Source organism: Amblyomma maculatum, chromosome 1 (assembly GCF_055883805.1).
Source record: "Amblyomma maculatum isolate TAMU_Amacu chromosome 1, ASM5588380v1, whole genome shotgun sequence".
NCBI lineage: Eukaryota > Metazoa > Arthropoda > Arachnida > Ixodida > Ixodidae > Amblyomma > Amblyomma maculatum.
This window is the reverse complement of record NC_139344.1, coordinates 80,276,066-80,300,297: the sequence shown is the minus strand read 5'-3', so window position 1 is coordinate 80,300,297 and position 24,232 is coordinate 80,276,066. Positions and strand designations below refer to the sequence as shown.

The 24,232-nt window shown below is 49.3% G+C and overlaps 1 protein-coding gene across 1 annotated transcript in view; it reads right to left on the bottom strand.

Moving 5' to 3' along the window:
• Positions 1–24,232, bottom strand: part of LOC146202883 (heme-binding protein 2-like) — a 48,919-nt gene that overhangs the window by 14,524 nt on the left and 10,163 nt on the right. The window contains exon 2 of the mRNA XM_084588434.1: positions 2,065–2,207. The gene's annotated coding sequence lies outside the window, so the exon portion shown is untranslated. The remainder of the gene's footprint in view (positions 1–2,064; positions 2,208–24,232) is intronic.

Sequence of the window (24,232 nt, the reverse complement as noted above, 5' to 3'; positions counted from 1 at the left end):
CGCAGGCATTTCTAAGCAGCCTATTACCAACTCAACATAGAAAGCTTGTTTTTTTACGATGACAGGAAGTCGCACTGTCGTCATTCCAAAGCTGTCGTGGTCACGTGACCATCGCCAGCGCCACAATTAACGTCATCGGATGCAGAGAACACTCGTTATTTCTGTCACTGCCGACACGCGAGGTGACTCGACCCGCTCATTGCTTTTTCGCGAGCGATCGACTGCCATGGTTGAGAGTCGCTCGGAGAGTTGCAGGGGCGCCTAAAAGTATAGCTCTGCTCACACCGCAGCGACAGCTTCCGATCACTGGCAGCATGAAGAAATTGTCCGTAACTGCTGAGACATATCATGTTTGTCAGTCGGCTGTATTCATGAACTCTTTTCTGATGTCGCGATTTCTCCTTCTGCAAAAGGAGAACGAGAAGCTAGTGCAGAGGAGAATACACGGACGAAAGAGACAGCTCTGCTGGTGCGTATGTTTTGCGACCTTCGTGCATATGTGAACTGCGGTACAGGGCGCTTTATCTGAGCAGAGCCAGTATTACAGAACTCACTTGAGTGTTATTGAGCGTGACGTAGAAAAACAGTGAGGCGTTAACGCGTGACGATGAAACGCGCAATCACTCAATGCCGCCCCTGAAGGATTTGTTCATTCCGTTTGTACTACAAACGGCACTAAGTCCTGGCCGATTTTTACAGAGGACAAATATGCGGTAATAACGCAGCCAAGAACCACTTAAAGAAGGAAGGTATGCTTCTAATTGCTTCGAAAGCCAATGGTTCGTTTGTACTACGCAGAAGTGATCTGGCCTAACCCGCAAAGAACGGATGGATCGCCATGGTGCAGAAGATTTTTTCTTTAGAATCGTTGCAATACCTTTTTGATATTAGGTTTATCAGAATAATTTTCTCCCACACCATCAATACTCCTCCAAGCGATACTAATCCATTTAAAACGCCGAGTTCCGCCTGTCTCCAACCCATCCCGAAATCAGACCAAGGTCCACCCAAGCACACTCGCAAGGCTAACAACGTATATGAAAAAGCAATTGGTTGACTGAAAGCAAAAGCGCAGTGGACACGCCGCGGGCACCTATAAACCTCGACGTGAGGGAAGCGAGCAAGGCGGGACTGAAAGGATGAAAGCAAGGGGCCATATTTCAGAACTCCGGAATATTATCGACCGCCCGGGGATGTCTAACAAGCGCTGCCGTGGCACAGCACACGGACGCTATTGCGTTACTCCTCCATGGAAACGCGGCGCAGTATCTGTTACATTTCTCGGTGGGCACCCAAACCGCCGGATGGGAATCAAGGAAGGGGGGCACATGTAGCGGCATTTTTCACTTAATAACTGTTACTAAATAAGTTTGGTAACGGTATGTCTACCTGATTAACTTCATAATTTTGACCAATGCTGTAACTATGTGATAATAAACCGGTGTTTCAAATAAGATGACGTTGTTATGAACATTTTCTTTTTTTTTGTTTTTCACACTTTGACAAAACAGCGATTAATTCCAGAGGAACACAAGATCGTAGCCACTCGAATGCAGAAGGTTTTATTATTCGACTGTGCCAACTGTTGGGCGCCGAATGGCATCACCCATCAAAAGGAAGGTCCGTTAGTCATAGCATGGGACTTACCAGTGTCCCTTTAGCAAAAATGTATACTTCAGGACGGGAAGAAAGAAAGCTTCTAAGGCTTTCTTAACCTCGTGCTTCGTTACCGGTGGAACGTCTGATTGCTCTTCACTACAGCTAATTTCATTTTTGCCCTGTCTGCTTTGGCTACTGTAGAAGTCAATTTAGAACTTCTCAGCTACGTTGATTATCTTGACCATGTTAGTAATGACATTGCCCGCCTTGTCCCTCAGTGCATACATCTGATTTATACCTATGCCTAATTTCCTCATTACCGCTTTTAGGCTATGGCCGAGTGATGACTCGAGTTCATAAATTGGTCCTGGGTCCACATTGGGCGTGAGGAGATGGAGGCATAGCATAGACTCGGGATACAGTTTTTAACGTATTTAATTAAAACAAAGGCTAAGTTTCACTTACGGCTCGCAGTCACTGGGCTGCGTCGCTGCGTCGGCGTGGTGCTGCACAGGCTTCGAAGAAGGGCTGGGTGTTTGTCACGGCCAGGTGGCGGAATGCTGAGGGCCGCCGCTGTTTCTTTCGTTTCCAGCTGGCGATGGGATGGGCTGCGAGGCGTGGAGGCAGGATGACAGCGGCCGAACTTGAACGGCGGCTATACCCCGGGCTCGCAGGTCGTGGCGCAGGCCCAGTTTTCTGCCCTGCTCGTCTTCTGTCTGATCGTCTCGTCCGCTGCCTGCGATCGCTCTCCCCGCTCTCCCGTTCGCTTCCTCTTTTTATGCCCTTTCGCTCTACTGTTGCGTCTCCTTTTCACGGGTTGACCAGTTTCCGCGGCCGCCGGCTGCCTTTGCTAGCTCCCCCGCGGCTTTCACTATTTCGGCTGCCCATATATGGATAGATTTCGTTCCGGATACCAAATATGGGCATGCTTAGAGTTAGGCCATTCGACGCCGGCATCGCATAGTAAACATTAGGAGTTAACCGTACACACACACGCACACACACTCACACATGCGCGCGCACGCGCGCGCTCGATCACAACATTTTGGGTATGCATTTCACGAAAGTCACGGTTTTCTTAGTCACGAGCACTGAACCAGAGCATAATTTCAAAAACATTCTTCAATAAAATACTCATCGAGTGCACAATGAGATAACAAGGAACACTATGTACATAAAATCTGAAAACGAACAAACAAAAATGCAACTAAAATCAATGCGAGTGTTGTACAAAACAAAATAATTTTTTTTTTTTTTTTAGAGAGAGTTTAGCTGTTTCATCCTTCCTAGCTGTTAGCTAGGGACTTCCGCGCCAACCACTTGGTTACGGAGGTGGTACCTAGCGGCTGGAAGGAGAGACGAGCGGGAATCGGGTCAGCTGGCATTGCTTGTTGCAATGTTATCTGCGTTATAGAATTTCGGCCGATTGCAATGCCTCTTCCTCAAGGAGGGCGGCACCGAGCGGCGACTGCAGAAAATTTTCCAGTTCATCACAAGGACTAAAGTTTTGGCTGGCAGTTGGTTACTAGCGCGAACCTGCGGTCGAGATAGCACCAAAAGTTCCGCACGGCTCAAACTCTCGCAAGACACTCGCGCTCAGTGGCACTGTAACGCTGCTCGACTGGGCTGAATTGCCGGCTTGCGAACGCGACTGGGTGCTCCCTGGCGGTCAAAGTTCTAAAATAGCACCACGCCTGCAGCAAACTTGGAGACGTATAGGTCGCCACAATAAAGGGCTTGCTAAAGTCTGGGTATCTCAGCAAAGGGGCTGTTACTGGTTTTTCTTTTAGCTCCTCGAACGCCGTCTGTGTCTTATCCGACCTCAGGAACTCGGTGTTTTTTTGCAGTTAATGCAGGCAATGGCTTCGCGATTCGGGCAAAATCTCGATTATGCCTTCTGTATAATATCCGACTAAGCCAAGAAACTTGCGCCCATCTCGAACTCCGGTTGCACTAGGGAAGTCACGGCCGCTACTTAGTTTACCTGGTTCGGGTTTTACTCTGTCCGCAGAAACGGTATGTCCAAGGTATCTGACCTGCTGCTAGAGAAGTTGGCACTTCGAAGGTTTCAATTTTAAGCCAGCGGCTCGAACTCTGGTCAGCACCTCCTCGATTGTCTCCAAGTGCTCAGCAAAGGTATTGCTATAAATGATGATATCGTCCATGTAGACGAAGCACCTCTTTCCCAACAGACGAGCCAAAATTACGTATGTGGTTCCTTGCCAGACGGCTGTTAACAAGTCCCATCGGCATACTTCTCCACTGGAAATGGCCAGATGGAGTGTTAAATGCGGTTTTTTTGACATCCTGCGGATCCATTTCGATCTGCCAGAACCCTGATGCAAGGTCGACAACCGTAAAATATTTGGCTGACCCTAGCTGCGCGAGGATTTCTTGTACTTGTGGCAGGGGGTAGGGGTTTATCTTCGATCATAACGGAATTCAACCGCTGATAATCTGTTACCAATCGAAATGAACCGTCGGGCTTCTCTACTAGAAGCGCCGGCGCTCCCCACTGAGATTTGGAGTGCTCAACCTTTCTATATCAACTCCTAGACCTGCCTATCTATTTCCTCTCTTTGAGAGGAAGGAATTCTATAGGCCCGTTGGTAAACTGGCAGTGAGTCGCCGGTGAAAATACGTGGCTTAATCACTCCGCACCTTCCCAAGTCCAGCTTTGATGCACTGAATACATCGGAGTAACGATGTAGGAGACTCTCAACTCTATCTCGCTCTTGGCTCTTGATATGAGAGAAGTCGAAATGGGGGATCGCTTTTTTATCGTTCCCTTCACTGACGAGACTTGTGGAGCAAACTGCGGCACCCATCTCATCCTTCTCAGCCGTAGTAAAATGTAGCTGCGTTTTTGTTTTTCGTCAATATCGGAGCTCTTCTTGCGAGTAGTTACACAAGCGGACAGGAACCCTTTTCTTTGACCCTACAGTGACAACACAGCCCGCCACACTCAGTCCTATTGCGAGCCCTTCGTTAAAGCTCTCCTATGTGCCCCTCATTAATGTGAGCCGAAACCGTGTCCACACATATTATCTCTGAACGAAGTAGCACTACTGTTTCTCTAGTTGTCCGAACACTAACTCCCGCGTGTTTTGGCGAGTCTTCCGCGCGTTGCTCCGCATATAGTCCACCCGTGCAACATACTCAGCCTCTCGGTTTTCCAATGGTATCAGATTCCCGCCACAGGAAAGGTATGAGGTCGATGCCATGTTGCCGTCCTGACCCACGAGACCCGCTATCTCATCCGGTAGCGACACAGCGTCGGAGCAAATGCAGCTGCAGGATAGTCAAAGCTCTCATTTCCGATCGAAAATCGGAAAATGTAATGGCTCCCAGTTCCGAGATCCGCTCCTGTGATCCCCACAAACCTTGCATTAGGATATTGTCGGGCATCATGCACCTGCCTATCTCGCTTCCTCGTCAGCGCATCAAAAGCTTTTGCTTTATGAGCCACAGGAGCCACAGTCGACCAACAGATTGCAAGTGACCCCATTCGCCACTAATTTGGCAATTGGGCAGGACTTTCCAAACACGCTTACAATAGCACAGCTATTCGTGCTCTTCCCCACAACCGGCTGGGCTGCGGAGGACCCTACGCGTTTTTTGGGACAGTAGTTTTTGTTCTGCCTCCGTCAGCGTAAGCTGCTGCTCATTTGCCATTTCAAACTCGCGTCTTATCCTGGGACAGTTTCTACCGATGTGCCCGCGACTTCGACAAGCATAACAGCGAATCTGCCTTTCACGATTCCCGAAATCGCTTCTCTTGTTTGATTTTAGTCCTTCCGCAAGAAGCGCCTCCAGTAGGTCTAGCCTATCGGCTAGTAGGGATACGCTTGCGTCTACGCTTATGCCTTTTGGCTTTGTTTCCAACAGCACGTTTTCCAATTTGATTGATCCCTTTTTACTGGCGCTGACTGTGCATCATATGGTAGCCAGAAATATGTAAAGAAGAGCTAGATTACAGTGTATACACAGATAATAAGCAGATCGTTCTTCCCGCTTATTCACATTATAGAAAAGGACAAGGTGCGCCATACACGTATATTCAGGAGCACACGCAAGATGACAAAAATATGCTCATTTTACACAGTCAACGACAGCAAAACTTGTTAAGGACCTTTACGGGTTGTTAATGCAAAAGCAGTGAAACCCCACTGCATACAATCAAAGCTCCCTTGGGTAGTTTACTGGTTGGTTGTACTTGTAAGAGTAGTTATTGCTTCTTTGCACAAAACACCACTGCCGGGTACTCACCAAGAAGATATCAAGTCACAAGTTCATTTCAATAGGAAAAAACTGTATTGTGGCAATAAAGAACTGGAAGGAATGCAGCGCAATAGTAACGGATATATACTTTTCTGCATTTCTTGAGCTATACTCTTCAGGGGCTGTAATTGACAACTATAATCAGGTACGTTTTAGACGGAGTAATTGTCATAAGTTACTTATTTTCTGTAACGTGTACAAAACCACTCCAACGGAACCCATTACCTTTCAGTTGAGTGCATTATGTGGTATCGCTGTATTCTTATTCGGTTTATGATAGGTTAGCTCCTTTGCATCGCTGTGTTTTAAGCATATCGATGAAGGTGCTAGATGTCGTGCTTAAAGGGCCGTTAAAACGGTTTTCGCCGAGGATATAAAAAAAATTGCAAGACCGATAAATGCGTAATCGTTCATTAATTTCCCGCAAAAAAAAAAAAAAAAGAATGCATCTATATTGCACATATAGCAGCAGTGATATTGGAGATTCAAGATGCCCCCTTTTCTCTTCTCTCTGAACTACTGCACCAGAGCGAGCCAGACACCGAGGTTACGCTCCGACAGGAGACAAGGCACCCGGAAGCTTCGTTTCCCCGCCAGGAAGACGGGCTGAAGGAGGGCCATGCGCGCCTCCTCTTCGTCTGCGTTTCCCGCATGATTATTTTGCCTGCTTCGTTTGCAAATGTCGTTGGAATTTTGCTCAAGATTATGTGGCGTAACGCTTCATGGTGCGCCAATGACGGCCTCTCACCACAGAAGTCACGAGCACTCGGCGATATCTCAAGAAACCGACAGCACATGTCGTTGCGAGCAGCCATGTGTGAAGATTGTTACAATATATTAGTTGTAAATTTTCGGCTGCAGTTTGAAAACTAATATCTTTTACACTGCATAATACGAGCAATTAACCACTTTCAAACTATCGATAACGCGTGTACACGTGCTCCTTTTTGTCTGGTATCCCACGGGAGGGATTTAGGGTTTCAGCGCCCGTAAAACGAGAGGCGTGGAGCGAGGACTGTTAATGAGCCGAAAAAAAAAAAAAAAAGAAACTGAAAATATCGTTGAGTAACTGTGATGCGGCAAAACTATTGCGACCAATCGCGTGCAGAAGCACTCGGCTATTTTAAACGGGGGATTTGTGACAGCGTATCAGTCTGCGCTTTCTCCACAGTTCGCGCTTCTTTTGTGAGTGGTTGTACGGTTAAGTTGTTTTGCGTGCAGAACGGAAACGCTGTAAAATAAAGTAATTCAGACATTTTCGTAGCGCTGCACAGAACGAGTTGTTTTTTTGTTTTTTTTTTTTTTTTTTCGGCGAAAATTTGACGTAAAGTGCGAAGCGAACGGGCGCCACGTATACATATAGCTAAGCACGCCTGTTCATGCTGATGTCGCGGCCAACGCACCACCGTCCACGCAAAATCGGGAAGTCGCCTTGGCTTCTTGAAAATGCCTTGCCAATCGCTCTCGTTCTATCTAAGTGGATGCGCTATGCGAGTGGCGTGCTCGTAAGCTACGTTCGCCGGCGCAGTTGTGCCAGCAAACTAGAAAGCCGTCCTCGAATTCGTGTTGTTATGCAACGAACAACCGACTCGGAGCAACTCGGAGCGCCGCAAAACTACGCCCCTCGTTAGCAAGCGTGAGCAAGAGGAACTGCAGGACAATGCACAATTAATGTAGAGTCTTGTGCACTTTACGTGCTGCCCTTTACTTTTACTTGAAAGACCTTGAGGCCAGCTGCTAGAGCGTATCTCTGGCGTTGTTTTCTTCTGAGCATTATTGCCGGGGGCGTATTGCCGTTCCTCAAAAACTGCAGCAACGGAAGTGCCGGGTGCGTCACCCAAAAATAAAATACAACCTTACATTTTTGTTTTCGAGCATGAATCGCAGTGCGGAAACTAAACTGCGATGCTAATAAAATAATTTTATGGAGTACAATTATTTACTGTAAAGAGCGTAATACATCGATGGTGTCCGTCGCATCATCTTTGCAATATTGAATAATTTAACTTGAAAAATCGCCGCGGCGTAAATTTGTTGAAAAGAGTTGAAATCATGTCAAAAGGCGGTTGTCGCTGAGAGCTGTCTCTGAACGCAACCTAAAGGTAACATACACTCACTGAAGACAGGAATTGATTACGATGAAGGTAATAGTGTAACCGTTGTCATATACCATCACATCCTGGCGGCGTTCGCGGCTGGTTTTGGTGCTGTTCAGAATAAAAGCATGGTATTATACGACCAAAAGGGGAACATATACCCCAGAAAATATGGGCGTAATTTATTTGAATGTTTTGAATAAAAAAATAAAAACTTGTACCTACAGGATTCGAATGCATGTCTCACAATGAGGTACGTGATGTTAATCCATTGCGCTACAGAAACTTTTTTTTCTTTATTGCCTAGTTTATTATCAAATTTTACACATAAAGAACATTACTCCACACACACACACACACACACACACACACACACACACACACACACACACACACACACACACACACACACACACACACACACACACACACACACACACACACACACACACACACACACACACACACACACACACACACACACACACACACACACACACACACACACACACACACACACACACACACACACACACACACACACACACACACACACACACACACACACACACACACACACACACACACACACACACACACACACACACACACACACACACACACACACACACACACACACACACACACACACACACACACACACACACACACACACACACACACACACACACACACACACACACACACACACACACACACACACACACACACACACACACACACACACACACACACACACACACACACACACACACACACACACACACACACACACACACACACACACACACACACACACACACACACACACACACACACACACACACACACACACACACACACACACACACACACACACACACACACACACACACACACACACACACACACACACACACACACACACACACACACACACACACACACACACACACACACACACACACACACACACACACACACACACACACACACACACACACACACACACACACACACACACACACACACACACACACACACACACACACACACACACGCACGCACGCACGCACACACACACACACACACACAGAGAATATTACGCGACAAATACACAACATGGGTTAAAACCACGCGATTTGGGCTGCGTGATTCATATTGCGCTACAGAAGCGACGGGAAATGCGGTCTTTTGAAATGCGCTCTTATTCGTTTTCATTCAACGTACTAGAGATGACGCGACGGACGCAAGTGGCATGATCAGAGTGTTACTGTAAGCAATTTCAATCCAGCAAACTATTTTAATGTGTATGCATTTTGGTTTATGCACTGCAATGTATACTAAAACAAGAAAAAAACCATATAGCTTTATTGACTTTCGTTTTGTGGTGCTTTATATTTTAGTGACGCCACTCGTACGTTGCTGCAGTTTTCAGGGAATGGCATGGAGGAACCATGGGGAATGGCAATGCGCTTATCAGCCTATGCTGATAATGATGGCAATGACGACGATGGCAACGACTATGGTATTTCGCTCATGTTCTTGCGAACGCAAACGGACTTGATTAGGTCACAAAATAAAAGATAGGGAACAAGCAGATCAATGATTCTGATTTTGCAGTTTCGTTTAAATCTGACGCTGCTTAAGAATGCTGGCCCTGCTTACATGCGGTGAATGCGAAAGCATGTATGGCATATATATTTGCATCGTACGTACTGTATCGCTCATCAGAGATTGGCTACTATAGTGTCGTTTCAACACATCGTTCTGGCCAATGGGAAGAAGCATGATCATATAACGTCAATATACAACCTGATATCATTAACTATACCACTATGCTGACTTCACCGCGCATTCACTAGGTCTACCTTTCTTCAGCTTGGACCGACAATCCTTCATGTCCTGTTGGTATCGTTCCCGTCTCGCAATAGAGGTGACCAGTTCATCGATCAAGACCAATAACTATAGTACATAGAAGATGCAGGGGAAGTTGTAATCGCCCTTGCAGTTAAACACGCCAGCAGCCAAGGTAGAAAACACATAATACTGAGCGATTCCCAAAAGGCCTGTCGTGCCTTCCTCCTTGGGCACGTATGCAAACAGGCACACCGAATAATGGAGCAGGAAAAAAAGACCGGCAACATGAAGCACACAGTCCTGTGGATACCGGCACACGAGGGAATCGACGGCAACGAGGCTGCCGACAGGATAGCCCGAGGGAATACTTTCCGGGCACCTGCGCCAGCTTCCCCAGCGCCTTCAACCCCTCTCACATACGGGTAACTAATGCAATACGTCAAATTAGAAAGAAAATGATACGCAGAACCGCACAAAGACCTCAGCAGACGGGAGGCAGTAACCCTGAGGAACATACAGGCTAGAACATTGCCAAACCTAGCAAAAAGTTCAAAAATAACACATACACTGCATGCGGCGAAGTCTCGGACATCCTCCACATGATTTATGGAACTGCAAAAAGCAATAAGAAAAATATAAATCTCGAACGCTCAGCCAAGTGAAGTGGGAGGCAGAGCTGGCCCACGCGGGTCTCTCTGAGCAGCGCAGCCTGCTCACCAGGGCCAGCCCAGGCCAATGGTATCCTGGACTGAGGAAACCACCCATGCTATTCCGTTAAACAAATAAAGTTTACTCTCTCTCTCGCAATCCGAAACTATTGGCTTCGATTCCCACCCTAACCAAGTTGTGTGAATTTTCTTTCCAGCTCAATTTTTCTCCTTTGGTCACAGAAACCCTCCTGAAAAAAAAATGGTATTAATCCGAGCATATTTGACCTGCTCCTGATTTCTCGTGTCCGCCCTTCCAGACGGCTGACCACGCCGAGCGTCCTTGCTAATGGGGCACATAATGCCTTGTAGGGCTCGTGGCGCGCCGCGCATTCGAAGGCCGCGCCACTTCCCAATGCTCCCTGCGCGCGTGCCTGTTTCCCTCTCCCCGCTCGCGCGGGGATAACCGGTCCCGCGCGAGGGGCTATAAAAGAAGGCACGCGCCGCCGTCTCGCTCTCTCTTGGTCTCTGGCTCCTTGGTCCCTGGCTCTTCGTTCCGGCGCGCTCAACGACCCGCAGCCACCCGGACGACGACACCGACTTCGACGATCCCCGATCCCTGTGAGATTAAAGATGTTTATCATACGGCCCACTGTGTGTTTGTCGTGCGCATCCCTCGGGCAGAAAAATCGCCCACAACTGGCACCCAACCGGGGCTGAATTAGCACCCATGTGGACGATTTTTCTGCCAACGTGGCAGCGCACGGCAACACGACGGGCCGGTCCTTTGTATGTTAGGCTCGACGCCATTTTGAGTTTAGGGCTATCGTGTGTGCAGATGACACGGAGTGTAGTATAGTAGTGTTTGTACAGTGTTTTATTTTGTTTTGGGTTATGTGCGTGTTTGTTAGTGTCGGGCGGTTTGTGTTTTAATTTTTTTTGTGCATATGTTAGTTTTATGAAGTGTTTAGCCTTTGTGACTAGCCTCTTGATGCGGGCTAGGTGGTAGTCGTGCGCGTTTAGGCTCCCGACCGGCCTTAGTTGTTGAGTGCAATGCCTCCGAGAAAAGACGTGCCAGATAGGGCCGCCGCTTCGGACGCCAGTGCGTCCGGAAGTGAGGTAAAGGACGCGGTAGAGTCTGTGCAGGTTACCGATGCGGCCGCCTTGATGAGGCAGATGAACGAGGTGTTGTCGGTGTTCACCCTTCAGCTCGGTTCGGTGGCTAGCGCCAACCAAGCCACAGCTGCGGCGGCAGTCTCGCGTCCGCGGATAAATGTAGAGGTTCCCTCCTTTTCCGGTTACACGGACGTAAAGTCAGTCCACGAGTTCCTGCAAGAACTCGAGGATTATCAGACGGCACTGGGTTCCCCAGACGACGTGGTGCTAGCGCAGGTAATCCCCGTGGCACTTGTTGAGAGCGCGGCGCGATGGAGACGCTGCCAGCCGGCCTTCCAGTCGATGGCAGACTTCACAGATCGCTTCCGCGCCGAGTTCTTGCCGTCCGATTACGAACGCCGGATGCTTGAGGAGCTAGCGTTGCGCACACAGCACCCAGAGGAGAGCCTCCTCGAGTATGTACGCGCAATGCAGGAGCTCTACAAGAGGGCAGATCCCACGGCAACCGATCTTGAACAGGTCGCGCGCGTGATGAGGCAATGCCATCCGCGCTTCAAGCCGTATTTGCGGGGACGTGGTTTTTCAAACCTCGAGGCCCTAGCACAGGAAGCGAAGGTAGTACAGGCGGATTTACTCGCTGAATTGCGCTACCAGCCACCCCCCAGGCCAACCGAATCGCTAGAGCCGCGATGCGCCTGGGCCGGAGGCCAGGACTCCGCGCCGCGCGCCAGGGGCGCAGACGTAATGACGGTTGGGCAGGAAAGGCCAGCGGAGGGCTCCGATATTCCTCGCGCTCTTGACCGGTACGCGTTCGAGCAGCGGCGTCGAGCTGGGCTCGCCAGCGACGTCCGCATAGGCGCGGAGAGAGGGGAAATACGTCCCCAACCGCTTCGTGGAACGCGGCATCCCCCGACCGCGCGGCAGGTGAACGATCGGCTTTGCTGGAATTGCAACCAGCCGGGCCACGTGGCACGAGAGTGTCAAGCAAGGCGTACGCAGGGAAACGCGGACCGCCGGCGGCCATAATTGGTAACACCAGCTTGTCGCCGTCGGCGGGAGAATTTCGTGGTAGCCACGGCGGAAAATGGGAAATGTACTCCCACGCCGCGTCATCGGGCGACCGCCCCGGGGGCGCAGAGGCTTTTGTCCCCCTCGCCTGTAGAGCGCAAGGAATGTTGTCGCGCTCGAGCCCTTTTATGCTAGTGCGGTTAGTTGGTCAAAGCTACTCGGCACTCGTTGACACGGGCTCAACTCTGTCACTGGTCGGTGATGATGTTTTCGAGGCCTGCCGTAGATGTAACATCCGTGTCAGGCCAGCAGAAACCCCTTTGAGCTTAGCAGCAGGGACGACAAAAGCAGAAGGAGCGGTGCGTCTGGTCCTGCGTTTTGACGGCAGGAAGCGGAGGCATCGCTTCGTCTATCTGCCCGGCTTAGCCATACCAGTTATACTGGGAAGAGATTTTCTTTCGAGTGAAGGCATTGTGCTTGACATGGGGGAGAACGGCTATCACTACAGCCCCTTCACCCCCCTCATTCCCTTTGTTAGCACACCCAAACAGGAATGCGTCGCTGAGCGAGCGAGCGTTCACGCTTTTGTGGCAGAGGGCTCCCCCGCGACACTGAATGGTAGCCCATTAGAAGCAATTATCGCGTCCTTCTCGGGAACCGGTAGTCAGCGCCGAAGGCTCGTAGAAACTTTACTCCCGTTTTCGGATTGTTTCACAGAGAAACCAGGCAGGACCGACTTGCTTCAGCACGAGATCGAAACGGGTGATGCGCGCCCTTTCAGATGTAACCCGCGGCCATTAAGCGCACATAAGAGACAGCTTCTCGACAGCGCCCTTGACGAGATGATTGATACCGGCGCGGTGAGACCCTCACAAAGTCCCTGGGCGTCCCCAGTGGTTCTAGCGCCAAAGAAAGATGGTTCGGTCAGGCTGTGTGTTGATTATCGAAAGCTCAACTCACTGACGCCTACGGTTGCGTACCGTTTCCAGTCGATCGAGGCTGTAATGTACGCGTTAGGGAACGCAAGGTACTTCACAGTCCTGGATGCAAGCAGAGGGTACCTGCAGATTGAGGTGGCGGAAGGTGACATTCAGAAAACCGCATTCACCTGTCACCGCGGGCTCTTCGAATTTACTCGACTCCCGTTTGGTTTGTCTAATGCACCGAGCACGTTCATGCGATTGATGGACATCGTGCTGGGCGATGCAAGGTTCAACTACGCGATGGCGTACCTCGACGACGTCGTGATATTCTCACAGTCGTTCGAAGAGCATCTCATTCACTTGAATTCCGTTCTTGAAAGAATGAGACGTGCGGGTATAACGATCAACCCAAAGAAAGTGCAGTTGGCATCAAAGAGAGTGAACCTCTTGGGATTTGTGGTTGATGATGGCACTTTGAGACCGAACGATGACAAACTGCAGGCAATTCTGAACTACCCCTGCCCGACGGACGTGAAAAGCTTGCAGAGGTTTTTGGGAATGGTTGCCTTCTACAGACAATTCATCCCTAGTTGTTCAGAGCTCGCTAGGCCGTTGAACCAGCTGTTGCGAAAAGGCTCGAAGTGGGTCTGGGGCAAGGAACAGAACGACGCTTTTGTTGCCTTGGCTCGCGCGATAGCGAGCACCGCTAGTTTGCGCCTCCCCGACCTGAACAAGCCGTTTGTCTTGCAGACAGATGCTAGTGATGCCGGTGTAGGAGCTGTTTTGTTGCAGGAACACGAGGGCAAGCTGCGCCCTGTCGCGTTCGCTAGCCGCACGCTCACATTGGCGGAGCGGAATTACTCCGTGACCGAAAAGGAATGCTTGGCGATAATGTTCGCATTGTCAAAGTTCGACATGTACCTAGACGGAGCGGTTTTCACCGTGCAGACAGATCACCAGGCACTTTCGTGGTTAAAGAGGCTGAAAAACCCCGTAGGCAGACTCGCGAGATGGGCGCTGACGTTGCAACGGTACGCGTACGCCATTGAGTACCGCCGGGGCAGCATGAATAAGGTGGCCGATGCGTTATCGCGCGCACCGTTGAAGGCTGGCAGAAGCGCAGAAGAGGCGCAGACCAGCTTTGCTGAAAGCGGCGTCGCCGCTAGTGGAGAGGAGGAGAGGGCGGACGCGAGTGTCGCGCCCTGCGTAGTTAAAGAGAGAAAGGAGGCGGACAGAGTTGCCGCGCGGTGCTGCGAGAGAGAGAGAAGGCGCAGCAGCTGGTGGCGGCGACTACTCGCCTGCCAAGAAGCGAGGCAGAGAGAAATCTGTCATGGGGAGTAGCGGTCAGTAGGGAAGAGCTAATTGAGGCCCAGAAAGCAGACGGTCTATGCCAGCGGGTGCTGACAGAGCTTGCGAGTAGTGCAGCTTGCACCGGGAACGCTGAGGGCAAGTACGACGCGTATCTGCTGGGCGATGACGGCTTACTGCTCCGCTACATCCCCCAACTTGATGAGGAAGAGGCGATTGCATCCCCCTTCCGAGTCGTGGTCCCGAGGAAGTTGCGGAAACGATTCCTCCAGTACTTCTATGACTCAGCGCTGGCAGGCCATGGCAGCGGCAGTAAGACTTATGACAAGTTATGCCGTGTCGCGACCTGGCCAGGTATGAGAAAGGATGTGCTGGGTTACGCCCGCACATGTCCTGTTTGCCAGGTAGCCAAGCCTCGGGCGGGGAAACCCGCTGGCATGATGAAGCCGGTAGTTAGCAACTATCCGTGGCAAGTGGTCGCGTGCGATATCATGGGACCCCTCCCTCGCTCCGCGCGCGGACACCAATATATCCTAACGGACCACTATTCCAAGTGGGTTGAGGTTTTCCCCCTTAGAAAGCTTGTGTCAGAACGGATTTGGGAGAAACTGTTGGAGACATTCACTCGTTTCGGTTTCCCTTCCGACCTCATTACAGACAATGCTTCGTATTTCACAAGCAAAGTCTTTGTTGATTCCTGTCGGGCGCTTCAAATCCGCCACAGGAAACCGAGTCCCTACCACGCTCAGAGCAACATAACCGAGAGAATGAATCGGAATGTTAAGAGTATGCTGGTTGCGACGACCGAGCAGCACAGAGATTGGGACGCACGGCTGTCCGAACTGGTTTTCGCCACTAGAACAACCGTGAACAGGTCGGTGGGTATGACACCTGCTTACTTGAATTTTGGGAAAGAGATCGCTTTTCCGCTAGAGAACGCCCTACTTGACGCGGCGGGGCCCGCGCCCCCTCCGCTTACGCAGTACGCGGCAAAGCTCCGCGAGCGCCTTGAGGCAGCGCAGCGCGCGGCTCGTGAAAACCTCGATGTCGCGCGCATGGAGCAAGCGGATCAGTACAACAAAGGTCGTCGTCACGTCGATTTTCAACACGGGCGACTTGGTACTGAAAAGAACGCACCCGCTTAGTAACGCAGCGCGTGGTTTCGCCGCGTCGCTAGCGCACAAGTGGGTTGGACCGTTCGAAGTTACGGCACGGACTACGCCACTCACCTACCAGCTGCGGTTGTTGGAGAGCGGTGAAACCGCTGGTCCGGTGCACGTCGCAGACCTGAAAGCTTACCACCTTCGCAAGGACGATAACTGCGAAGCGGGGGAAGCTCAAAGCGATGCAGCGATCTCCCCCAAAGTAAGGCGTACAGGTAGCAACCCGGTTCGCAACCGACGCTATAACCTAAGGCCAAGGTAGTGCACTACTTTGTATAACGTCTTTGCTTCTTTCAGAATGCATTCTGATAAGATTTTGCAGCAGCCAGATGAACCACCGTCGCTGGGGCGGGAAACCGCACCCAGCGCATGGTTCAAGGAGGGGCCACTTAAACAGGGGGTACCCCCCTAGTTTGTAGTGGTTTGTGGCCCATCATTGTGACCAGCGCGGCCATGCTGGCCGTCTTCAACGAATCTGGGTTGGAGCCCGCTGCCCAGGCCTGGAGTACGGGCCTCAGGAAGCCAGGTGTGCCCGGGGCGGAAACGCCTGCTGCAATGTGCATCCAGCACGGCGCCACGTGGAAAGGGGTCAACGATGTAGAGCAGCAGCTCAGGGCCGCTGCCAGTCGTATCCGTGGCCGAGCCCAGCTGCGCTGTGACCCCGAGGATGTGGCCGCTGCCGGAGAGGGACCAGCCGCAACAGTCCCGCCATGTCTGCTGCTCCTCCCGTCCCACGGACCAGCTGAGATGGCATCCCGCCAGAGCCAGGCGACAAGCCTTCATATTTTACGCCGACCCGGGCTCGGACATGGACATGGCCCGGCTGTTGGCGGAGCCCGGGTCGGACGCTGAGGGGAGGGAAGATGTAGGGCTCGTGGCGCGCCGCGCATTCGAAGGCCGCGCCACTTCCCAATGCTCCCTGCGCGCGTGCCTGTTTCCCTCTCCCCGCTCGCTCGGGGATAACCGGTCCCGCGCGAGGGGGCTATAAAAGAAGGCACGCGCCGCCGTCTCGCCCTCTCTTGGTCTCTGGCTCCTTGGTCCCTGGCTCTTCGTTCCGGCGCGCTCAACGACCCGCAGCCACCCGGACGACGACACCGACTTCGACGATCCCCGATCCCTGTGAGATTAAAGATGTTTATCATACGGCCCACTGTGTGTTTGTCGTGCGCATCCCTCGGGCAGAAAAATCGCCCACAGCCTTTACATTAAAACTGCTACTTGGAATTACCATGCAAGTATACAACTAAAAAGCTCCCACAGTTTTCGGTCTCTCTCGCGATGATGAAGAGGCAACGGCAGCTTCTATGAGGGTAACCCGCCTCACCCATCGCCCTCCTTCTTATGAGTGCGCCCATTTCTGAACCATGTCCATAGCTGCCACATGACCACATGTCCCTTATATCTCAATCGGATCCTTCATGAATAGGACTCATGTCGGCCTGCAAGTGAATTATGAAATATTTGGTTGGGATGCACGACACCGGTACGGCCTAACTCAGAGAAAGACCCTTATCTGGATATAGCTGCGATGAAATAACGACCCTCCACTGAAACCTTACCTCATCCCACTTTCTTCTATGAGTGCCACCTCCCTCCCAGTCCTTATGGCGCGGACGCGGTTGGCGCGGTTGAAGTGTCCACCGCGACTTGTTATAGAAACATGCACCCTTCCTCTTCGCTGAACTAATTTAGCAATTTATCGCCGCTGCCCCAAGAAGTTACACCACTGTTACGATTGTGACGACGATAAGCATCCCTCACACATGACAAAGTTTTGACTTGACTAGCAGTTTTATGTGCATTAACCCAACCAACCGTTTAACACGGGCCCAAACCTCGCGTGACCACAGATTAGACCACAATTTTGGACTAAATGGTTCCTCCCCCACTTTGAATTTGGAGCCGCCGAAAAACTGAGAAGAACGCCAAACGCGAGAAGAGCTTACAATTGGCGCGTCACTTAGGCTCCGCAGGTGAAGTTATGACGCGTTAAGAAGCGCCCACGAACGATGTATTATCGATTTTATTTTTATTTTTATTTGTTTTACACTTTTTGTAGCGGGAGCTATACACTACGCTAGTCTGCCGAGAATTTCGCCACGTGGAAGACAGGCCACTAGCGCGCACGCGCGGAAACCGGAGAGGAGCAACAGGTCCGCTGCGCATGACACCAGAGCTAGCGGATGGTCGCGGCCGTGTGCCGACTCCACTGCCAACGCAGCTGAGACGCCCGAACAAAGAGACGAACGTCTTGCCAAGGGGAGACGTCAAGATGCAGAGACGCAGTATTAATAATAATAATAATAATAATAATAATAATAATAATAATAATAATAATAATAATAATAATAATAATAATAATAATAATAATAATAATAATATAATAATTGGTTCCCAGGGAAGGAATGGAGCTGTATAGGTCACACTGCTCTGTGGACACCTGAGCGCATTGTAAAGGAAGGGAGAAAGGTGGAGAGAAAGTGGAAAGAGAAAGAGTAGCCATAATGGAGGGCTACGGAGTAATTTCGACTGACTGGAGACCTTTAACGCGCACTGACATCGCTCAGCATCTGGACGCCTCTCCGTTTCTATTCCATCAAAACGCAGCCGCCGGCAGAGCGGGAAAAGCTGCTCAACGCCGCAGCAAAGAGAGAACGAGCGTAAGAAGGTAAGAGAGCAGCGGAGATGCTCGAACAGAGAGGAACGGATTGCCAAACGGTGATTTCAGACTGTCGAGCGGAATGGGAGCAACTGGAGACGGAGCTATATTGCATGTTTTGTATGCATCATGAGTAGAGACCGGATTTTAGGCAAATGCCTATTTTTTTTTTTAATGATTCGTAGGCGCGCCATTTTTACATATGAGCACGAATTAGGTGTTGACAATATGTTTAATACTGTTTTTATAGTGCCTATAAATGCCTATTTCCGATGTCGGTGCCTAAAAATGCCCTATTTTACAAAAAAGGGGCCTGAAATACGCTGTGGTTTTGCTTTCAAATTCTGTTTGCTTTCGAATACATTTCGGTTTTGAGTAGAACACACACGTGGCAAAATTAGATGACCTTGTCAGATGGCTGTGGTGAATACCGCACCTACGCACCTGGGTAACATGCCTCATTTTCGTTCCTTGTGCCCCAGCCGCATGCCATCTTCATCAAATGGCATTTGGCGGTAATCTTGTTAGAGCAGGCAACACTAGACAGCTGCTACTGCTCCCGTAGCTTTAACAGTGATTTCTAGATGGATGATGTTTATTTTACCATGGATCCTCGTGGATGTAAGGCCCGTGCAGAACTATGATTCTTTTCGGCATATTCCGCATCAAACAACACTGTGTGTAACATTTTCTAACATCTCGTATTTATGGTTCCCAGACCCTTCTAATGGCAAGCACCATTTCATAGTCGCATGGCTCCAGACACGTGAAGCCACAAACTATAAAACACTGTTTACACAAATGACGACATATTTATTAGTGTTGAAGCATCGTGTATGGCTGTCATAAATGAGTTCAATTCCTGTGTGAGCGAAGACTGAACTCATTTGTAAGATGCTTTGAATTGGCAATGTTTCTATCAATTTCTAAATACATGTCCTCCTGCTAAGGTGTTCGTTGTTTCTACTTTTGTACACGACAAACGAATTGTTTGTTTCCAGGTATACCAAAGTGTTTTAAAAGGGTTGGTAACCATCCCTTTTGCTCTGCTGAAGCATGTGTGTTGTACGGAAAGTTGCCCGACAGCCTTGAAAAAACTGCTTCTAATGTTGGCACCTTGCTTAAGGTCCCAAATCATTCCTGCTGTGTTTTTGTTTTATTTTATGGCAGATATTGCGCGCTGAAGTTCGGAACGGTGTGCACTTCTGATAAAATTTATAGTGCTTATTTTTCTCCCTTATGTGCCTAAAATGCAATTTTAGCCGCCCATTTATAGCGCCTAAAACGGGTTTTTTAATGCCTAAAACTCCGGCCTCTAATCATGAAATATCATAAAAACTTCCTTCCGGAAACTCCACTCGGCAACTTGAAACCGGAGCTGAAGCTGTGTGGTAGAAGAAATCGAATATACATTAGGCAGATTTGCCGCAGTGATGCTTGTTTAGTAATGTTTTATGCACAGTTCTGAACCAGGAATGCAGAAAGAAAATTTTGATGTTGACACTGCTTTAACCGAAGGGCACGTGGCACGCGGACGTAAAGAACCCCACGTGGTGGAAACTACCAGAGCCCTCCGCTACGGCGTTTCCCACAGCTTGAACTGTTTTGAGAGGTTAAACTCTGTAGACGAAAGCATGCCTTTATTTGGCTCGTTTTAGGGGAAAAAAGCCCACTATCAGCCTCAGTCTTCGGTGGACACCTACGCAAAGAGGGCGTATTTAAAAACCCTAGACGAGTTCGCTAGGCGCTGAAGCTCCGCGGCTTCGAGGTTTCGCATTAAAAAAGCTCTCGGGTGATGTACGGGTCGACCTCTTGGCAATACATGGGCATGACTCGTTCCCACTACGTAGGTCTAAACGCACGCTTTCTAAGATTCTTTGATTTTGCTTACTCTGTATTAATACTTGCTTTAGCCCGGAAGAGCGAATAACAGGATATGTGGCCCGCGGCCTGCACGCGCACACTGCCGCAGACAGAAAACTAAGAAGCTGTTTGGTTGTTCACCAGGAAGTGATGTCTTTACTTTCTTCAAAACAATTTTTTTTTTATTATTGCTGTTCTCTTGGAGCGACTGCTAACACGCCTTTTCTTCAGCAGAAAAACTAGTCCGCTCGGCCAGATCTGTGATAATGTGAAGAAAATATTTGCAAGAAAGCTACTATCGGAGAAGGTATTGTAACAAATATAATAAAAGATGTTTGCAGTGTGGTGATTTATACGTAGGTTGATTACATGATTAACGTTTTACTATTTCTGAAACAACCAACTTGACACAAGTTTCAAGAGTTTCAACACACCTTAGCCGGTTAAGCGAGGTGACTTCTGCCGCAGAACAGATGAAACTTTGGCTTTTAAAGCAGCGACACACTTCTCCTCAGCTTCGAGTGTGTAGTTGCGAGAACAATGTGGCGGCTCGCATATAGAATTTTTAACGTCCGTATGAACCCCAGCGTCATGTGCCGGCGCAACCCTTTCGAACATCTGTTCACTGTGGTTCTATTTGTGTTATGGCGTCGCATGTGCCTCGCTGAGGCGCGCCGCTGCGCCTCGTCGTCTGGAAGTATCTGTCTGGCCAGTTAGAAACGGACGGCGAGGCGCGGTTTCTGCGGCGCTGGCACACGCACTTCTATGTTGTACGGGGGAACAGACTTGAGATGCCTGTGTACTCTATTAACCACCCCCCCCCCCCCTTTTTTTTTCTATTGTTTTCGCCTCTCTGGTGAATCGTGTATTTGAGTTTATTATGTATAAGTACCTATATATAGTGCTTGTATGGTGCTTTTGTCTGTGAGTAATGTGCGTTTTGGATGTTTTTATGTACACAATAAATTCTATTTGTAGTAGTATGACAATGTGTCGGTTCTCAAAGTACGTCTATGCAGAAAGTAGGTGCTAGTTGGCGCGTTATGCGAGCGCTTCTCAGGCGCTGAAGGTTGAAGCTTAGCGGGCGTCCCTGCGCGTTTCACGTTAGGGGCGTCCCATGATTTCGTCACCATGGCACCCTCCATGACGTGGAGTCCTTCGAAGGCTTGTCTTCGACATAGTCACCCCTGCGGGGACCAGTCTCAAGACCGTCGTCGACGTGGCGGCCTCAAGAGTAGGTTTACCCGAAGTTTACTGCGTCCAGCATGTGGGCGCCCAGTCTATTCAAGTAACAATGAAGAGCACGGCTTCCACCTCCGTAATCGTAGATGCCGGCTACCTCGTCATCGGCAGCGAGCGTATCCCCATTGTCCCTGTTGGGCCTCAAGTGACCACCGTGGCCTGCCTTTTTCTCCCGTCTTACACACTCTAAGAAAAAAGGGTGTGCGAAAGGGGTAAAAAGGGCATAGCATGGTCCTTTACCCCCTTTAGAAGGCCTTGGGGGTAACTTTGCACCTGCTGGAAGCAGGTCCCTATTCACTTACCCCCTCTTAGAAAACTTGCACCCTACTGCAACCCTACTTACCCTCTCTACCAGCGTTTGTGTGTTTGTGTGTGTGTGTGTTCGTGCCCCTAGACAGCGGTGTGAATAATTTGGGCACATGTCACGATGGGGCGCTCGTGCAGCATTCTGTCCCATAATGTCTCGTTCCTGCACCGTCGCTTTCAGAGAGGGGACACCTTTTGTGCCACCTTCGCCACCGTTTTTCTCTCGCGGCGTTTGGGTCCCTCTCCATGTTTACTCTCCCCAGTCAGGAACTGCAAGCTGCAGGTGTGTCCTGGTTTCTATGGGGTGACGTAATGACTGCAAAACTGCTTCTAAATTGTAATGAAACAGCAGATACTTTTGTTTTGCTTGTGGGAGTGATGCTCTGACAGTGCACAGCTTGTTTCAGGCTTATAGTGGAGTCACTCCGACTGCATAGCGAACTGTCACGGGCCGTTCTGCAAACGTATTTCCTAAGCTGCTTAAAGGAAAGAAAAGGCACAGTATCTGTCACACTTCTTGGTGGAATCCTGAACCACACCGTAAGGGGAAGCTTGAGAAGCTTCGAAGGAAGGTGGATTAAAAGAAAAGAGAGAAAGAGGTGCTGGTTGTGTTCAGCAACAAAATTATGCACATATTTGATTTTACCTGAAGCGCATACAGCTCGTTCGGCCGAAAAGGCATCGCCATTGCCATGGTCGTCGCCGAAACTCGCAACTCGTGGAAAAATATATGCTCTGTTTTATATTAAAATCTTGATAAAATCGATTCCTTATACAGCTTTCAGGGTGGTGTCATACCCTTTTCGCGTCACATTTAGAATTCATCTGCTAGTCATGTTGAAGGTTAGTTTGCGACAGAGATTGGAACCAACGACCTATGTACTGCTGCCGAAATCTTAACTGACGTTTGTGACGGCAGTACTTTTTGTAATTCTGAGTGTTACAGAGCAGCTAACCTGCGAAAAGTCAAGTATAAGAAATAGCTCACCAAGCTTTTGCGTAATCTTGATCATCTGGCAAGTATCGTCCTTATTAATGCGCAGGAGCATAGAAAAGGAGGTCGTCATGCGCACGCCAGTTAAAGATTTGGGCGGCTCTACCTCCGTTTTTATGCCTTTCATTTTAAAGTTCGCCGTTCACCGAGAAGTGAGGCAGATAGAGCACCTTCCGTTCCTCCAAACAAAGCAAACTAAAGGCGTTAATCACATTGCCAAACAAACTCTGCGTCTCTTAACGGCAAGAATTCGCGGAATGAAAACGCCGTGTTAAAGGCGCTATAGCGTCTACAGCTTTGGTGTCATGCTGGCTTGAAATTATTTAATTTTATAACGTTAACTAGAGGCAGGCTGGTGGGCAGCTGAAAGCTGTGACACTCGAGGACAAATTTCATCAAAAGTTGATTCTTTCTACTAGTTTTTTGTTGAATGCGACCAGCTACACTGAAAATAAGGATTTCTTCACCCTCATTCACTGTACCGCGGAAAGTATGTCAGTCGGACATTCTTAGTTTACAAATGGACACACACACACGTATGTATAATATATAATATATATATATATATATATATATATATATATATATATATATATATATATATATATATATATATATATATATATATGCTTAAACTGAACATTAAAAAGACAAAGAACATGGCGTCTGCCCTTATCAAGTCCTGGAGCATCAAGGGACAAGAAGTGGAAGCTGTGAGAGATTTTCTCTTCTTGGGCTCCAAGATTACCCCGGAAAGAGACTGCAGCCATGAAATTGGGAGACGCCTGCTTCTGGGCAAGAGAGCCATGGCTAGCCTTGACCGCCTAGTAAAGAGCAGAGACATTACACTGCCAACCAAGATCCGTATAACTCGTGCTATGGTCTTTCCAGTTGTGATGTATGGATGCGAGAGTTGGACTGTGAAGAAGGCTGACCGCCGAAGAACTGACGCGTTTGAATTGTCGTGCTGGCGGAGACTCTTGAGAGTTCCTTGGACGGCCAGAAGATCAAATCAGTCGATATTGTCGACCATAAACCCTGACTGCTCATTGGAGGGTCAAATTCTAAAGTTAAAGCTCAGCTTCTTTGGTCATTTGATGAGAAGAGAGGAGTCGCTGGAGAAAGATTTGATGTTGGGAAAGTTTGAGGGTCACCGGAGAAGGGGTA